Here is a 19,421-nt window from a genome sequence, read left to right on the forward strand (position 1 = left end):
GATAATGAAAGGTTGTTTGTTATGCAGCATGTCGTGAATGCCATGTCTGAAAATGTTGAAGCAGCACAAAAAGATGATGTATGGTATGTGGATTCAGGTGCTTCAAACCACATGACAAGTCATGGGGAGTGGTTCAAGGAGATGAAAAACCTTGAAAGACCAGGTTTTGTGGAAACAGGGGATGACACTGCTCATCCAATTGCCCATGTTGGAGATGTGCCATTGTCTATGCAGGATGGCAAAGTGAAGTACCTTGCAGATGTACTTCACGTTCCAAACATAACAAAGAATCTGGTTTCAGTTGGCCAGATGATTGAGCAGGGTTTGTAGGTTCGGTTTAACCCTGATGGTTGTTATGTTGAAGACTTTAAAGACAAGTGCAGGTTGGTTGCAAAAGGCAACAAAGTGGGCAGAATGTTTACGTTGAATGTAGACATGCCTGAAATGAGTGCTGCAATGTTTGCAAATGGTTCAGGAATTGTTGTAGACACAGACATTTGGCATAAAAGAATTGGACATGTGAATGTGCAGAGAATGAAGTCTATGCAGACTAAAGGATTTGTGACAGGGCTGCCAAAGTTTAAAGTGGAAGGTATGCATAGAATATGTGAAGCATGCCAATTTGGAAAGCAAACAAAGCATGTATTTTCACGTAACAGATATGTGAGTAGAAATGCACTAGATATTGTGCATTCAGATGTATGGGGTCCTACGAAGACCATGTCTATGGGAGGTTGCAGGTATTATGTGACATTCATTGATGACCACACAAGGAAAGTGTGGGTATATTTCATGAAGGAGAAGAGTGAGGTGTTCACTCACTTTCAGAATTTCAGAGTTTTGGTTGAAAAGCAAACATGGAAATATGTAAAGTGCCTAAGGTCAGATGGAGGGGGAGAGTACTTCTCCAATGAGTTCTCTGAATTTTTGAAGAAGAATGGTATTCGGAGAAAGTTTACATGCAGACACACTCCGCAGCAAAATGGAGTTGCTGAGCAAAAAAACAGGCACATTGCTAAGATTGCGCGAGCATTGATGGAAGAGAAAAATATGTCGCATAGCTATTGGGCTGAGGCTGTTTCTATAGCAGTATACATCATGAACAGGTCAACTGCGGCCATACATGATGTAACTCCAGAGGAGAGGTTTACTGGCAGAAAACCTGATTTGTCTCATCTGAAAGTCTTTGTGGATGCATTGCATATGTGCATGTGCCAGATGAGCTGAGAACTAAGTTGGATCCAAAAGCTGAAAAATGTGCGTTTATTGGATATTCCCTTGAGCAAAAGGGATATTCCCTTGAGCAAAAGAGATACATGTGTTATAACCCTGCTACACATGAGTTGAGGGTAAGGAGGGATGTTGTCTTTGATGAGATGAGTAGCTGGTATGCTACTGAAAAAGAAGCTGTTGGGGCTGATGTGCGTGGAAGTGTGGTTGCATAGAATGTAGGTCAGCAAATCACAATCCTTGAGTGGACCAGGAGAGTCCTCATCTACTGGGTCTATTGTTGATAGACCATAGAGTGGCAGGCTACGTCATAATACCAGTCCTGCAAATGTGATTAGTACATCATGTAAAGGAAAAGAGAAAGTGGTTGAGCCCCTTGGTATGCCTGACATTTCTTGATGAGGCTGTTGGAAATGTGTGTTGGGAGAAAGCTATGGATGAGGAGATGGATGCACTATATGGAAATGAGACTTGGGATTTAGTGCAATTGCCTGAAGGCAAGAAAGCCATTGGATGCAAGTGGGTGTACAAAGTAAAACATAACAGTGATGGAAGCATAAACAGGTATAAGGCTAGATTGGTAGCCAAAGGGTATGCGCAGACATATGGCATTGATTATGAGGAAACTTTCAGCCCAGTTGCCAAGATGGCAACAGTGAGAGTTGTGATAGCAGTGGCTGCATCAAAGCAATGGTATTTACATCAGATGGATGTAAAGAATGCATTCTTGCATGGGGATTTGCAAGAAGAGGTGTATATGTTGCAGCCACGTGGTTATGAGGATGTGGGTCACCCCGAGTAAGTTTGCAGGTTGAAGAAAGCCTTGTATGGCTTAAAACAAGCACCAAGAGCATGGTCTGACAAGATTTCTGAATATCTTGTCACTATTGGCTTTCATGTAGCCAATGCAAATTTCTCGCTGTATGTGAGACATGGTGATAGAGGGGTTGTGCTTGTTGTAATCTATGTAGATGACTTGATTATTACGGGGGACCATGATGTAGAGATCCTTGATGTAAAGATCTTGCTTCGATAGAAGTTTGAGATGAAGGATCTGGGGGAGCTCAGATATTTCTTGGGCATTGAGGTGATTAGGTCACCACATGGTATTGGATTACTGCAGAGACAGTATGGCTTGGACATGTTGTCCAAGTATGGTATGACAGGCTGTAAGCCTATCTCAGTGCCATTGGATCAGAATGGCAAGTTGAGTGCAGATTCAGGAGAGATTTTGGAGGACCCTACTATGTATAGGCGCATAGTAGGAAGTTTGATCTACATGACGATCACCAGACCAGATTTGAGCTATGCTGTTGGGTTGGTGAGTCAGTTTATGCAGGCTCCACGGAAATCGCATTTGGATGCATTGAGACGCATACTGAGGTATGTGAGGTCTACTTTGCATTGTGGACTATTCTATGAGACTGGGACAGAGATATGTGTACATGGGTACACAGATGCTGATTGGGCTAGTAGTATCTCAGATAGAAGATCTACCAGTGGCTTCATGTTTTCTTTGGGGAGTGCTGCTGTGACTTGGAGCAGCAAGAAGCAGCCTACGGTTGCTCTATCCAGTACAGAGGCCGAGTACAGAGGAGCTGCTATGGCAGCATGTGAGGTAGCTTGGTTGAGAAAGCTACTTGCAGATTTGGGTCTATCAGTGGTGGTGGATAGACAAGTTGTCATTTTCTGTGAATGACAACATTAGCAGTATACAGCTGGCCAGGAACCCAGTTTTTTATGCTCGCACGAAGCATATAGAGGTCCACTACCAGTTCGTCAGAGAGAAGGTCTTGGCAAGAGATCTTGACCTTGTTTATGTCAGCACACACAGGATCAGGTAGCTGACATCTTCACCAAAGCATTGGGTACACAGAAGCTCCGCAGATTCAGCGCTTCGCTTGGTGTACATGAGATGGAGTTGAGCTCGAGGGGGAGTGTTGAGATATCGAGCTCATCTAGTGAGGCGGTGGACACTGATGACCCGCCTGGGGGATAGGCCCCACACTTACACCATTGGCATGGTTGGTGAGATCATGAGTGATATGCGGCCAGTGGGATGATAGGCTATGTGATAGCCATTCTAGAGACTGGCATAGTTATAGCGCCAGCTTATTTAGTTGGTGGATTCACACTATAGAGTATGTATTGGTTGAGTACCTTTCATATTGTGTGTGTACTCTTATCTTGTATATGGTGTGTTGAGTGTTGAGTGACGATGAAAAAGATTTTCAGCCTCTCACCTTGTGTGTTCTCTATTAGGGTTTTGTGAGAGTGTGTGTGTGCTTGCAAGAGCTCAAGCTCTCTTTCCCCCTGCATCTTTTCAGACTGAACCAACCTTTGAATATCCTGGTGAAGAATGCCAAGCCAGTTTCCATGGCCGAAGCAGTTCGGATGGCGAAGGATTTTGCCAAAGCCTTTGATGTCAAAGTCCCGCCAAAGCCAGCACCATCACCTTTCAAAAGGTTTTTATTCCCAGAAGGTGATTCCAACCTTCCTCTGCCTAAGAGATATCAGGGTCAAACCCAGGATATGGGAAGTTCTAGAATGGAAGAAATGTCCTTTTCCCGAAACTCAATCCCCTGGATTTCAACTTCGAAAGTTCCACCCTTGAACAAGAGAGTGAAATGCTATAACTGTCAAGGACTTGGACATCGCTGTATGGATTGCCCCACTCCTTTTGGATCAAGGTTTTCAGGGCAAGGAAATTAAGGATCAAGATTCCAGACTCCAGCCCTTTCCTTCTAGCGTAACCAGGGTTCTATCTGCCAAAATCAGGGAAATCCCAAAGGTAGACCCTCTATCCAACCTGCAGTTTCAATACAAAGTAATGCAAGACCTCCACCTCAAAATAGGGGAAGTCAAAGAGAGTTGTTCCCAAATCGGCCGTCCACTTCCAAGGCAATAACGCTGGAAGTGATTGAAGAAGAAGAAGATGATGAAAGAGATCATACTCCACTTGCGAGATGAGGACATCTCGCATTTTTTAAGTGGGGTAGAATGTAAGATTCCTCCCCAGCCTCTCAGGATGTCCAGTATCTTCCCCTGTAGTCAAATCCCTCTTCAGAAATATAAAAGATCTTGTTTTTACCTGTTTTGGCCTAGAGAGAGAAAATGTTCTAGGAGAGAGGTTATTCAGATTTTGGATATTTTTGGATGGAAAAATATCTCTTCATATTTAAATAAGTTCTCCCAAAACAGAAGTTCAAAAATATTTTCAGAAGGTGCATTCGAAATAAATTATAATCTATTCAAGAGGCCTTATCCTAGGGTTCCAGATTTTTTTAAAATTTTAAATTAAGGTTCCTATGGCCCAATAAGATTCATCCAAATGTAGGGAGGATATAAATGGAATAATAAACGGAAAATCCCCCAGAAATGAGTAAATACTCACATAAGATGAAGAGTTGGCTAAGGACAAGGTTAATAGACTCAAATTTAGGAATTTTGGGAAATATGCACAATTTTGGGACAATTCTTTGTTAGATCCAATACAATGTTTACTGTGCGATATGCAAGATTTATTATTGGATGTTCTCAACAAGCATTTGAATAATGCGATATGATTTATGTACTATTGTACATTTGTAAAACAAGTATATATGATGTTGGTGGGATGTAAATTTGCCTGCACACACACACACACATGCACACCAAGAATTAAGTTTGTTTATATCACATAGCCTCCAGTTGACCATCAAACATAGAAACTTTAACAAAGAAAGGATATTCAATGTAACTTTAAGTTGACTAGGTGATAGAATTAAAAAGATCACCATCTGTATTGAATCAAAATTCTTGAACAATGGGTGAACCATAAATCTAAAAGCTTAAGAAAGCCTTACAATCTGAATAATGATTGAACTATATGTTTGGTAGCTTCATACAGCATTGCTAAAATATTACGAGGCTAGTTGCCCATGTGCTAACAAATCATTCTTGCTCAACTGCACTGACGTGTGATGGTGCCTCACTTTCATGTTGTTTGGCCTTGAGTATTATAGCCTTTGGAATCTTGATTTTCTCTGGAAGTCGTCCACCCTTGGGCTTCCATGCCCAAATGATCCAGCTAGTGTCTGCAGGGGGGAAGAGAGCTTGAGCTCTTGCAAGCACACACACACACTCACAAAACCCTAATAGAGAACACACAAGGTGAGAGCCTGAAAATCTTCTCCTTCTCTACTCAACACTCAACACACCATATACAAGATAAGAGTACACACAATATGAAAGGTACTTAACCAATACATACACAGGTTCTCTATAGTGTGAACCCGACTAAATGAGCTGGCGCTATAACTATGCCAGTCTCTAGAATGGCTGTCACACAACCTGTCATCCCACTGGCCGCATATCACCCAAGATCTCACCAACCATGCCAGTGGTGTAAGTGTGGGGCCTATCCCCCCCAGGCGGGTCATCAGTGGCCACCGCCTCACTAGATGAGCTCGATATCTCAACACTCCCCCTCGAGTTCAACTCCATCTCATGTACACCAAGCGAAGCCCTGAATCTGCGGAGCTTCTCTGTACCCAATGCTTTGGTGAAGATGTCAGCTACCTGATCCTCTGTGCTGACATAAACAAGGTCAAGATCTCCTGCCAAGACCTTCTCTCTGACGAAGTGGTAGTTGACCTCTATGTGCTTCGTACGAGCATGAAAGACTGGGTTCCTGGCCAACTGTATACTGCTAATATTGTCACAGAAAATGACAACTAGTCTATCCACTAATAGACCCAAATCTGCAAGTAGCTTCCTCAACCAAGCTACCTCACATGCTGCCATAGCAGCTCCTCTGTACTCGGCCTCTGTACTCGATAGAGCAACCGTAGGCTGCTTCTTGCTGCTCCAAGTCACAGCAGCACTCCCCAAAGAAAACATGAATCCACTGGTAGATCTTCTATCTGAGATACTACCAGCCCAATCAGCATCTGTGTACCCATGTACACATATCTCTGTCCCAGTCTCATAGAATAGTCCACAATGCAAAGTAGACTTCACATACCTCAGTATGCGTCTCACTGCATCCAAATGCAGTTTCCGTGGAACCTGCATAAACTGACTCATCAATCCAACAGCATAGCTCAAATCTAGTCTGGTGATCGTCATGTAGATCAAACTTCCTACTATGCGCCTGTACATAGTAGGATCCTCCAAGATCTCTCCTGAATCTGCACTCAACTTGCCATTCTGATCCAATGGCACAGAAATAGGCTTACAGCCTGTCATACCATACTTGGACAACATGTCCAAGCCATACTGTCTCTGCAGTAATCCAATACCATGTGGTGACCTAATCACCTCAATGCCCAAGAAATATCTGAGCTCCCCCAGATCCTTCATCTCAAACTTCTGTCTTAGCAAGATCTTTACATCAAAGATCTCTGCATCATGGTCCCCTGTAATGATCAAGTCATGTAAGATCCCTGTTCCCACCGAGCAACAGATTCGGGAAACTAGCAGCGGAAGTAGCACTCCTCGCGCGGGACAGGGGTCCCACACTCGGGGCCTCACCCACGGATATCCGGATAAGAGACTAATCCATCGGTTGTTCCAAAACCGAACCCAGAAAAACTTCCTTTACCGAAAAGCACGAGCGATTCCACTAGGATAACTTTTTACTTTAACGTAGTCAAGATCATTTCTGATCGAGCTGATCCAATTGCATCTATAAGATACTTGGTCAGATCAAGGAAGAAACTTGCACTTGGATCATTGGGATCAACGCTTTTTTCCCCATTCAAGAGGCACAGCGGTTGATTCCTATCCATAGAACAGTTACTGTCCGGGATTTATTTTATCTATCGTAAAAATAAAAGTTTGAGTCTCGATTTACGGATCCATCAGTCCAGCCTAACCCCATCCGATCCCATGGGTTAGCCAACCGCCCAACCACTGTAGTGATGGGATCCAATTAATAATTTGGTTAGGTTTTGTCCCGGGTACCAAGGAAAAGAGTTCCAAGGCCCCCTAGCCGGATGTTCATGCAAAATAAAACTAGTCACACCACTCACACACCCAATATGAAATTGCCTTTTCACAGATTCAACCAGTTTAAAACAATCCTTTAATAAAACCATACTATCACTGATCACCATCTTCCAATTTATCCAGTTGATTCTTAATTTTTCCATCATTCCTTCATCAGAGTATCTATGGCATCATTGGCAACTAGGACGCTCACCACCTATCCACTCAGGGGCCGTTTCCTAATCCCTAGCCCATAATACTCGGCAATATAATCACTTATCAAGATGGACTCTCGTTGAAGATCAGCAAGATCAACCAACAGATCCATATAAAGAGCCATGGACTCATCCATTGAAGACCAGCAAAGTCAATCAACCAGATCCATGCCCGATTTCAGAAAACAACTCCAACTCTGTTCCAATATCTTCCTCGACGCACGCATGAGTATCCTAGGCGACCCAGAGCCGGAGCACCGTATGGTCAGCACCCTCTAGGATCCTTCGCAGGTGACCTAGCGCTTCACTCATAGGCCGCTTCCTTGGTCCCTCATCCACCATACCGGAAGCTCACCATTTTAATCGCACCGAGGCTGGTCAAGACCTCGGCCGACCTTGCTACGCGAGACGTCCTTCATTGACTCTCCGTCAGCAGTTGCAACTTTTTCAGTTAGGTCTCCACGACCTTAATCACAAGATGGTCACAATGCTTTCCCAGCAATGTGAATGTGGATGTGGATGTATGCATAGAGATGTGGATGTATGCATGTAGATGTGAATGTACGCATATAGATGTGGATGTATGGATGTGAATGTGCATGTAGATGGGGATGTATGGATGTGGATGCATGAATGTGCATGTAGATGTGGATGTGAAAATAGATGTATGGATGTAGATGTGGATGTATGGATGTGAATGTGGATGTGGATGTAGATATAGGTATGGATGTGAATATATGATATGTGATGTGAAGGAATCGGAAGTGATGAGATGGAAAATGATGTCATGGGATGAGTACACATATAACTGGAATGTGGAATAAGCAATGTGGATTGATGAGGGATAATGTGGAAAAATGAGAGTTAATATAGAAACTGTATTTTGTGACTGTTTGTAAATGCTGTTTGTAAATGACTGTTTTATATCTACATCTACATGCATACATCCACCTCCACATTCACATCCACATCTATACATCTACATCTACATGCATACATCCACCTCTACATCCACATCTACATCTATACACCTACATCTACATGCATACATCCCCATCTCCATTCACATCTACATCTTTACATCTACATCTACATGCATCCATCCACCTCCACATCCACATCCACATCTATACATCTACATCTACAAGTATACATCCACATCTCCATTCATATCTACATCTATACATCTACTTCTACATGCATCCATCCACCTCCACATCCACATCTACATCTATACACCTACATCTACATGCATCCATCCACCTCCACATCCACATCTACATGTATACATCTACATCTACATGTATACATCCACATCTCCATTCACATCTACATCTATACATCTACTTCTACATGCATCCATCCACATCTCCATTTACATCCTCATCTACACATCTATTTCTACATGCATACATCCACATCTCCATGCATACATCCACCTCCACATTCACACTCACATCCATACCTCTACATCTACATGCAAACATCCATATCTCCATGCATAATAATATTCTTTTAATTAATCTAGGATGATAGTTCCTAGAATATGGTAGGAAGTCCTCTTTTTATGCTTTGAATGAAATTATTTTATGCGTAATTTCTATAAAAATTTTGCCATAGCTCCGCTACTATGACTGATAAATCTCAATTTTTTTCTAAGGGATAAGGCTCATTATTAAAGAAATAATTAGAATGGTCTCTAATTGGATCATCAATCCATAATGGTCTCTAATTGGATCATTAAGAAAATAATTAGAATGGTCTCTAATTGGATCATCAATCCATAATGGTCTCTAATTGGATCATTAAGAAAATAATTAGAATGGTCTCTAATTGGATCATCAATCCATAATGGATTGAATCATCAATATACATAAACTAAAAGCATAGAAAAAAGGCATTAATTTGGCCTCAAGCATAGCTTAATCTTGGATTAAGGAAAAGCCTTATGAAAAGCTTCATTTGGATTGAAGAGGGTCATGAGTATGACCATTTCTTAAGTGAGAAAGAGAGAAAAACCATTAGAATTAAATATAAATAGAATTTTATGTAATTCTTTACTATCATTAATTAATTAACTTCAATAGCATTTCAAAAACCATACCAATTAAGCTTCTCAAGCTTGAGAGGGGTTGAGAAGAGAGAATCATTGAGAAATTATAGAAAAGTTCATAATTCACTATACTTATCTTATAATTTGCTTGATTCTTTGTTCACGGTAGAGGCCCCCAACCAATCAATTGGTTTAGTATGTTGATGGAGCCACCAATGGGAATTGAAGAAAGAGAGAAGTATCAAAAACTAGTGAATTATTAAAGAATTCACAGTTCTTGGCTTAGGTAGAGTAGAGTAACAATGCATAAGACATTATATTTTTTTCAACAAGGGGAGGCTTTTATTTATAGGAAAATTTGAGCTCCTAACCAAAAAAACTGATTCTAGAATTTTCCAAGTCAGTTAGGTCACTTTTTGACCATTTTTAGGTCAGTTAAGCTAACTTTTTGGAACTAGACTTGAATGAGGAGAGAGGAGAGATGAAATATCTCAATTTTTATGAGTTTAAAACTCATTCAAGCATGTGAAATATGCACCTCCTTTAAAGAACTCTCCTTCCTTACATATGTGTCATAGTTTTTTTTTACTAATAAACCTTGTACATTTTCAACTCTTCATCTTATGTGAAATATGCACCTCCTTTAAAAAACTCCCCTTCCTTACATATGTGTTTTTTTTTTTTACTAATAAACCTTGTACATTTTCAACTCTTCATCTTATGTGAGCATTTACTCATTTTTGGATACCCAAAATATCTCATATTTTTAATATTACTCATAGTTTTTTTACTAATAAACCTTGTACATTTTTAACTCTTCATCTTATGTGAAATATGCACCTCCTTTAAAGAACTCCTCTTCCTTACATATGTGTCATAGTTTTTTTTTTTACTAATAAACCTTGTACATTTTCAACTCTTCATCTTATGTGAAATATGCACCTCCTTTAAAGAACTACCCTTCCTTACATATGTGTTTTTTTTAAAAAAACTAATAAACCTTGTACATTTTCAACTCTTCATCTTATGTGAGCATTTACTCATTTTTGGATACCCAAAATATCTCATATTTTTAATATTGCTCATAGTTTTTTTTACTAATAAACCTTGTACATTTTCAACTCTTCATCTTATGTGAAATATGCACCTCCTTTAAAGAACTCCTCTTCCTTACATATGTGTCATAGTTTTTTTTTTACTAATAAACCTTGTACATTTTCAACTCTTCATCTTATGTGAAATATGCACCTCCTTTAAAGAACTCCCCTTCCTTACATATGTGTTTTTTTTTTTACTAATAAACCTTGTACATATTCAACTCTTCATCTTATGTGAGCATTTACTCATTTTTGGATACCCAAAATATCTCATATTTTTAATATTGCTCATAGTTTTTTACTAATAAACCTTGTACATTTTCAACTCTTCACCTTATGTGAGCATTTACTCATTTTTGGGTATCTTCTTTTTACAAATTGGATTTATCTCCTCCCTACACATGTATTGATGCTATTGGCCCATAGGAACCTTAATTGGACCATAGTCTAAAGATTTCTGAAAATTTAGACCCTTAGACTAAGGTTCTTTATACCTATTTCCAATTAATTCCAATTGCACATTTGAAAATTCTTTTTGAATTTCTGTTTCAGGGGAATTCATCTTAATTATATGAGATATTTTTCTATCCAAAAATATTCAAAATCTGAATATTCTCTCTCTAGAATATTTTCTCTCTCTAGGTTAAAACAATTAGAAACAAGGTCTTTATATTTCTGAAGAGGGATTGATTACAGGGGAAGATACTAGACATCAAAAAGGGGGTTGGGGGAGGAATCTTACATTCTACCCCACTTAAAAAACGCGAGATGTCCTCATCTCGCAACTTGGGATAATTTCGCAAGATGCACGAATATGAGACTTAGAGAAAAATTTTAATCAAGATTAACCACCAAGAAAAGTCTTAAAGAGAGCAAGATTTAAAATAAGAACAAGATTTAAACTTTATTCATTCTCGAAACTTATACAGTAAAGATAGAAGAACTCTTTACACTTCCATAAGCTCGTCCATCATATGGTCACAAAAGCAGTCCTCACAAGCTGCACAAGTATAGGGTAACTCATCTATGGGAATGATTCTGCTGGTTATTGCCGCACCTATCTCAGTGGTATGAGGTGATCTAACAAAAGGACCTCTGAGAGGCAAGCCAAAAACGGGATAAAGGCATATCTTCTCATGAGGAAGAAAACACGCCAGTAAGAAGACCCGCTCAGAAAACCCAAGATGCCTTGATCTCATGACGCAGTAGTATCGGGGACCGAAACCCAAGGCTTCAATAACCATGGCCAAGCAGACATTGTTACGAAAGTGCTGCTGACCCCAGGGTGTTACCCTAGTTATGTTTTGATAGGTCCGCCATTTGGTCTGAGCTACAGAAGTTCCTAGGTGAGGAAAAAGTGAGCGCTCATACTGTTCTATAAAGTCTTTCTTCACAGACTCTCTTGTGTCTTGAAGGTGAGAAATCATCATGGATAAAACTAATTCCTGTTGCCAAGCCATGAAGGAGATTAAGAAAAAGGGAGATCGATGGAAGTAAGATTACCGTGAGCGACAGTTAAAGGTTACGACTTATATAAAGGAAGGAGCTAGCGTAACTTAGAAGCCAACGGTAACTTGCCACTGAAGTTTTACCGTCTTTCCATGATTTGGGTTTGACACATTTTTCTATAGAAGGCATTAAGAATTTTGAGATGAGGAGATAAAAGAAGCTTGTAGGCTAAGTCACCTACTTTCATTGAATTCAGATATAAGGCTCACAATATCTGGGGGATAACTTCTTATACTACCCAAGAGATAAAGAACTTCTTTTGGGCCGTACTCGAATGAAAACCAAAACCTTGGTATCCAAAACACCGATTCTCACTTCTGAACTCATTGTTCTAAATCCTTAAAACAGGTGGGACTCCTGAGAAGTATTCTAGGAAAAGGGTCTTCCTTTTTTAAACAGAAACTTTCTTTTATTTTAGAGAGGGAATAATTCTAAGATCAGAAAGGGAGATTCTTACTCCTGTATACCTCGAAGGCTGGGGAGGAATCTTACATTCTACCCCACTTAAAAAGTGCGAGATGTCCTCATCTCGCAAGGTAGAGGACATCTCTTTTTCTTAAGATCCAATTTTATTCTGGGGTTCCTTATATTCTGGTCAACCCAACAGAACACTGGGATAAATATCCCTTATATAGAACTCATCATTAAATAACAATTCATTCAGATCATGTCATTCATATCTTTAACAAGATAATGGTCCATTAGACCGAAAAGTTTCCTTCGAAACATTCCTCCACGAAAATTTCAGTCAAGCAAGTTCTCAATTTGACATCCCTTAACTTGATCTACCGGTCAAGTATTAACAGTAGCAATCGAACAGCACAACCCACTAACCTCATAGTGATTTGCTGAATTCATTATCATCATTCTAGTTATGAATATCATCATAGGGACTCATCCCATTCCCCCTCATTATGGTTTCATTATATTTCAACTAATTTTTAAAAATCATCATTTTTCAATCAGCATTTTCAATCAGAATCCAAATCAATTCATCAATTCTCAAACAGAATTAAAAATCATATCAATCACATTCGAAATCATCATCTGGATAGCATTAACGCTTATAATTTCAAGTCTTAGATTTACTCGTATATACTGTCAGTAAAGAGCTGTAGTATACTCTCGGTATATACGGGTAGTCACGGCCCTTGGAATTATAAGGTAAATACTATCATGTCTAGGCCTCAAGCAAGTCAGGGATTCTATATAATTGCAGTACTTCCATCTGAAGAACCAATTACCAAATTATGAATTTCAGTTTGAATATCAAATTGTATGAATTATATCACACAATTATAACCTTTTTGTGTTTCTTGATAAATTTTTGACATATTTGTCTTCTCAGTTGATCTTTATTAACCAAATGCTTTGATACCAACTGTAAGATCCCTGTTCCCACCGAGCAACAGATTCGGGATACTAGCAGCGGAAGTAGCACTCCTCGCGCGGGACAGGGGTCCCACACTCGGGGCCTCACCCACGGATATCCAGATAAGAGACTAATCCATCGGTTGTTCCAAAACCGAACCCAGAAAAACTTCCTTTACCGGAAAGCACGGCGATTCCACCAGGATAACTTTTTACTTTAACGTAGTCAAGATCATTTCTGATCGAGCTGATCCAATTGCATCTATAAGATACTTGGTCAGATCAAGGAAGAAACTTGCACTTGGATCATTGGGATCAACGCTTTTTTCCCCATTCAAGAGGCACAGCCGTTGACTTCTATCCATAGAACAATTACTGTCTGGGATTTATTTTATCTATCATAAAAACAAAAGTTTGAGTCTCAATTTACGGATCCATCAGTCCAGCCTACGATCCCATGGGTTAGCCAACCGCCCAACCACTGTAGTGATGGGATCCAATTAATAATTTGGTTAGGTTTTGTCCCGGGTACCAAGGAAAACAGTTCCAAGGCCCCCTAGCCGGATGTTCATGCAAAATAAAACTAGTCACACCACTCACACCACCCAATATGAAATTGCCTTTTCACAGATTCAACTAGTTTAAAACAATCCTTTAATAAAACCATACTATCACTGATCACCATCTTCCAATTTATCCAGTTGATTCTTAATTTTTCCATCATTCCTTCATCAAAGTATCTATGGCATCATTGGCAACTAGGACGCTCACCACCTGTCCACTCAGGGGCCGTTTCCTAATCCCTAGCCCATAATACTCGGCAATATAATCACTTATCAAGATGGACTCTCGTTGAAGATCAGCAAGATCAACCAACAGATCCATATAAAGAGCCATGGACTCATCCATTGAAGACCAGCAAGGTCAATCAACCAGATCCATGCCCGATTTCAGAAAACAACTCCAACTCTGTTCCAATATCTTCCTCGACGCACGCGTGGGTATCCTAGGCGACCCAGAGCCTGAGCACCGTATGGTCAACACCCTCTAGGATCCTTCGCAGGTGACCTAGCGCTTCACTCATAGGCCGCTTCCTTGGCCCCTCATCCACCGTACCGGAAGCTCACCATTTTAATCGCACCGAGGCTGGTCAAGACCTCGGCCGACCTTGCTACGCGAGACGTCCTTCATTGACTCTCCGTCAGCAGTTGCAACTTTTTCAGTTAGGTCTCCACGACCTTAATCACAAGATGGTCACAATGCTTTCCCAGCAATCTTGACATAAAACAGTCATTTACAAACAGCATTTACAAACAGTCACAAAATACAGTTTCTATATTAACTCTCATTTTTCCACATTATCCCTTATCAATCCACATTTCTTATTCCACATTCCAGTTATATGTGTACTCATCCCATCACATCATTTTCCATCTCATCACTTCCGATTCCTTCACATCACATATCATATATTCACATCCATACCTATATCTACATCCACATCCACATTCACATCCATACATCCACATCTACATCCATACATCTATTTTCACATCCACATCTACATGCACATTCATGCATCCACATCCATACATCCCCATCTACATGCACATTCACATCCATACATCCACATCTATATGCGTACATTCACATCTACATGCATACATCCACATCTCTATGCATACATCCACATCCACATTCACATTCACCTCCATACATCTACATCTACATGCATACATCCACCTCCACATTCACATCCACATCTATACATCTACATCTACATGCATACATCCACCTCTACATCCACATCTACATCTATACACCTACATCTACATGCATACATCCACATCTCCATTCACATCTACATCTTTACATCTACATCTACATGCATCCATCCACCTCCACATCCACATCTACATCTACAAGTATACATCCACATCTCCATTCATATCTACATCTATACATCTACTTCTACATGCATCCATCCACCTCCACATCCACATCTACATCTATACACCTACATCTACATGCATCCATCCACCTCCACATCCACATCTACATCTATACATCTACATCTACATGTATACATCCACATCTCCATTCACATCTACATCTATACATCTACTTCTACATGCATCCATCCACATCTCCATTTACATCCTCATCTACACATCTATTTCTACATGCATACATCCACATCTCCATGCATACATCCACCTCCACATTCACACTCACATCCATACTTCTACATCTACATGCAAACATCCATATCTCCATGCATAATAATATTCTTTTAATTAATCTAGGATGATAGTTCCTAGAATATGGTAGGAAGTCCTCTTTTTATGCTTTGAATGAAATTATTTTATGCGTAATTTCTATAAAAATTTTGCCATAGCTCCGCTACTATGACTGATAAATCTCAATTTTTTTCTAAGAGATAAGGCTCATTATTAAAGAAATAATTAGAATGGTCTCTAATTGGATCATCAATCCATAATGGTCTCTAATTGGATCATTAAGAAAATAATTAGAATGGTCTCTAATTGGATCATCAATCCATAATGGTCTCTAATTGGATCATTAAGAAAATAATTAGAATGGTCTCTAATTGGATCATCAATCCATAATGGATTGAATCATCAATATACATAAACTAAAAGCATAGAAAAAAGGCATTAATTTGGCCTCAAGCATAGCTTAATCTTGGATTAAGGAAAAGCCTTATGAAAAGCTTCATTTGGATTGAAGAGGGTCATGAGTATGACCATTTCTTAAGTGAGAAAGAGAGAAAAACCATTAGAATTAAATATAAATAGAATTTTATGTAATTCTTTACTATCATTAATTAATTAACTTCAATAGCATTTCAAAAACCATACCAATTAAGCTTCTCAAGCTTGAGAGGGGTTGAGAAGAGAGAATCATTGAGAAATTATAGAAAAGATCATAATTCACTATACTTATCTTATAATTTGCTTGATTCTTTGTTCACGGTAGAGGCCCCCAACCAATCAATTGGTTTAGTATGTTGATGGAGCCACCAATGGGGATTGAAGAAAGAGAGAAGTATCAAAAACTACTGAATTATTAAAGAATTCACAGTTCTTGGCTTAGGTAGAGTAGAGTAACAATGCATAAGACATTATATTTTTTTCAACAAGGGGAGGCTTCTATTTATAGGAAAATTTGAGCTCCTAACCAAACAAACTGATTCTAGAATTTTCCAAGTCAGTTAGGTCACGTTTTGACCATTTTTAGGTCAGTTAAGCTAACTTTTTGGAACTAGACTTGAATGAGGAGAGAGGAGAGATGAAGTATCTCAATTTTTATGAGTTTAAAACTCATTCAAGCATGTGAAATATGCACCTCCTTTAAAGAACTCTCCTTCCTTACATATGTGTCATAGTTTTTTTTTACTAATAAACCTTGTACATTTTCAACTCTTCATCTTATGTGAAATATGTACCTCCTTTAAAGAACTTCCCTTCCTTACATATGTGTTTTTTTTTTTTACTAATAAACCTTGTACATTTTCAACTCTTCATCTTATGTGAGCATTTACTCATTTTTGGATACCCAAAATATCTCATATTTTTAATATTGCTCATAGTTTTTTTACTAATAAACCTTGTACATTTTTAACTCTTCATCTTATGTGAAATATGCACCTCCTTTAAAGAACTCCTCTTCCTTACATATGTGTCATAGTTTTTTTTTAAACTAATAAACCTTGTACATTTTCAACTCTTCATCTTATGTGAAATATGCACCTCCTTTAAAGAACTCCCCTTCCTTACATATGTGTTTTTTTTTTTTACTAATAAACCTTGTACATTTTCAACTCTTCATCTTATGTGAGCATTTACTCATTTTTGGATACCCAAAATATCTCATATTTTTAATATTGCTCATAGTTTTTTACTAATAAACCTTGTACATTTTCAACTCTTCACCTTATGTGAGCATTTACTCATTTTTGGGTATCTTCTTTTTACAAATTGGATTTATCTCCTCCCTACACATGTATTGATGCTATTGGCCCATAGGAACCTTAATTGGACCATAGTCTAAAGATTTCTGAAAATCTAGACCCTTAGACTAAGGTTCTTTATACCTATTTCCAATTAATTCCAATTGCACATTTGAAAATTCTTTTTGAATTTCTGTTTCAGGGGAATTCATCTTAATTATATGAGATATTTTTCTATCCAAAAATATTCAAAATCTGAATATTCTCTCTCTAGAATATTTTCTCTCTCTAGGTTAAAACAATTAGAAACAAGGTCTTTATATTTCTGAAGAGGGATTGATTACAAGGGAAGATACTAGACATCAAAAAGGGGGTTGGGGGAGGAATCTTACAAGTCATCTACATAGATGACAACAAGCACAACTCCTCTATCACCATGTCTCACATACAATGAGAAATCTGCATTGGCTACATGAAAGCCAATAGTGACAAGATATTCAGAAATCTTGTTAGACCATGCTCTTGGTGCTAGCTTTAAGCCATACAAGGCTTTCTTCAACCTGCAAACATGCTCGGGGTGACCCACATCCTCATAACCAGGTGGCTGCAACATATACACCTCTTCTTGCAAATCTCCATGCAAGAATGCATTCTTTACATCCATCTGATATAAAGACCATTCCTTTGACGCAGCCACTGCTATCACAACTCTCACTGTTGCCATCTTGGCAACTGGGCTGAAAGTTTCCTCATAATCAATGCCATATGTCTGCGCATATCCTTTGGCTACCAATCTAGCCTTGTACCTGTTTATGCTTCCATCACTGTTATGTTTAACTTTGTACACCCACTTGCATCCAATGGCTTTCTTGCCTTCAGGCAATTGCACTAAATCCCAAGTTTCATTTCCATATAGTGCATCCATCTCCTCATCCATAGCTTTCTCCCAACACACATTTCCAACAGCCTCATCAATGCATGTGGGCTCAACAACCTGCACAACCTTCGCCATATATGCATAGTGATGTGCCACATAACCATCATAGGTAAATCTCTGCACAGCATTTTTCACTCTCCCTGATCTTCGCAGCTTTTCATTCATGGCTTCCATAGCCTTCTTTACACCAGGTGTTCTCATAGCTGGGATCCCAAGCTCCTCAACAAGGCTCATGTCTGAGCCACTAGACTCTCCATCAACATGAGAATGCCCTGCAGAAATGTCAGGCATACCAAGGGGCTCAACCACTTTCTCTTTTCCTGAATGCATAAGATCTAGTGCATTTCTGCTCACATATCTGTTACGTGGAAACACATGCTTTGTTTGCTTCCCAAATTGGCATGCTTCACATATTTTCTGCATACCTTCCACTTTAAATTTTGGAAGCCCTGTCACAATTCCTTTAGTCTGCATAGACTTCAATTTCTGCACATTTACATGTCCAATCCTTTTATGCCAAATGTCTGTGTCTGCAACAATTCCTGAACCATTTGCAAACATCGCAGCACTCATTTCAGGCATGTCTACATTTAATGTAAACATTCTACCCACTTTGTTGCCTTTTGTAACCAACCTGCACTTGTCTTTAAAATCTTCAACATAACATCCATCAGGATTAAACCGAACCTGCAAACCCTGCTCAATCATCTGGCCAACTGAAACCAGATTCTTTGTTATGTTCGGAACGTGAAGTATATTTGCAAGGTACTTCACTTTGACATCCTGCATAGACAATGGCACATCTCCAACATGGGCAATTGGATGAGCAGTGTCATCCCCTGTTTCCATAAAACCTGGTCTTTCCGGGTTTTTCATCTCCTTGAACCACTCTCCATGACTTGTCATGTGGTTCGAAGCACCTGAATCCACATACCATACATTATCTTTTTGTGCTGCATCAACATTTTCAGACATGGCATTCACGACATGCTGCATAACAAACAGCCTTTCATTATCCTCATTATTTTTGCTTGAGGATGCATAGTTGTTTTGCTGCACTTTCCCA

The sequence above is a fragment of the Cibotium barometz genome, chromosome 6 (assembly GCF_041138505.1).
Source record: "Cibotium barometz isolate CiBa-2024 chromosome 6, ASM4113850v1, whole genome shotgun sequence".
Lineage (NCBI taxonomy): Eukaryota > Viridiplantae > Streptophyta > Polypodiopsida > Cyatheales > Cibotiaceae > Cibotium > Cibotium barometz.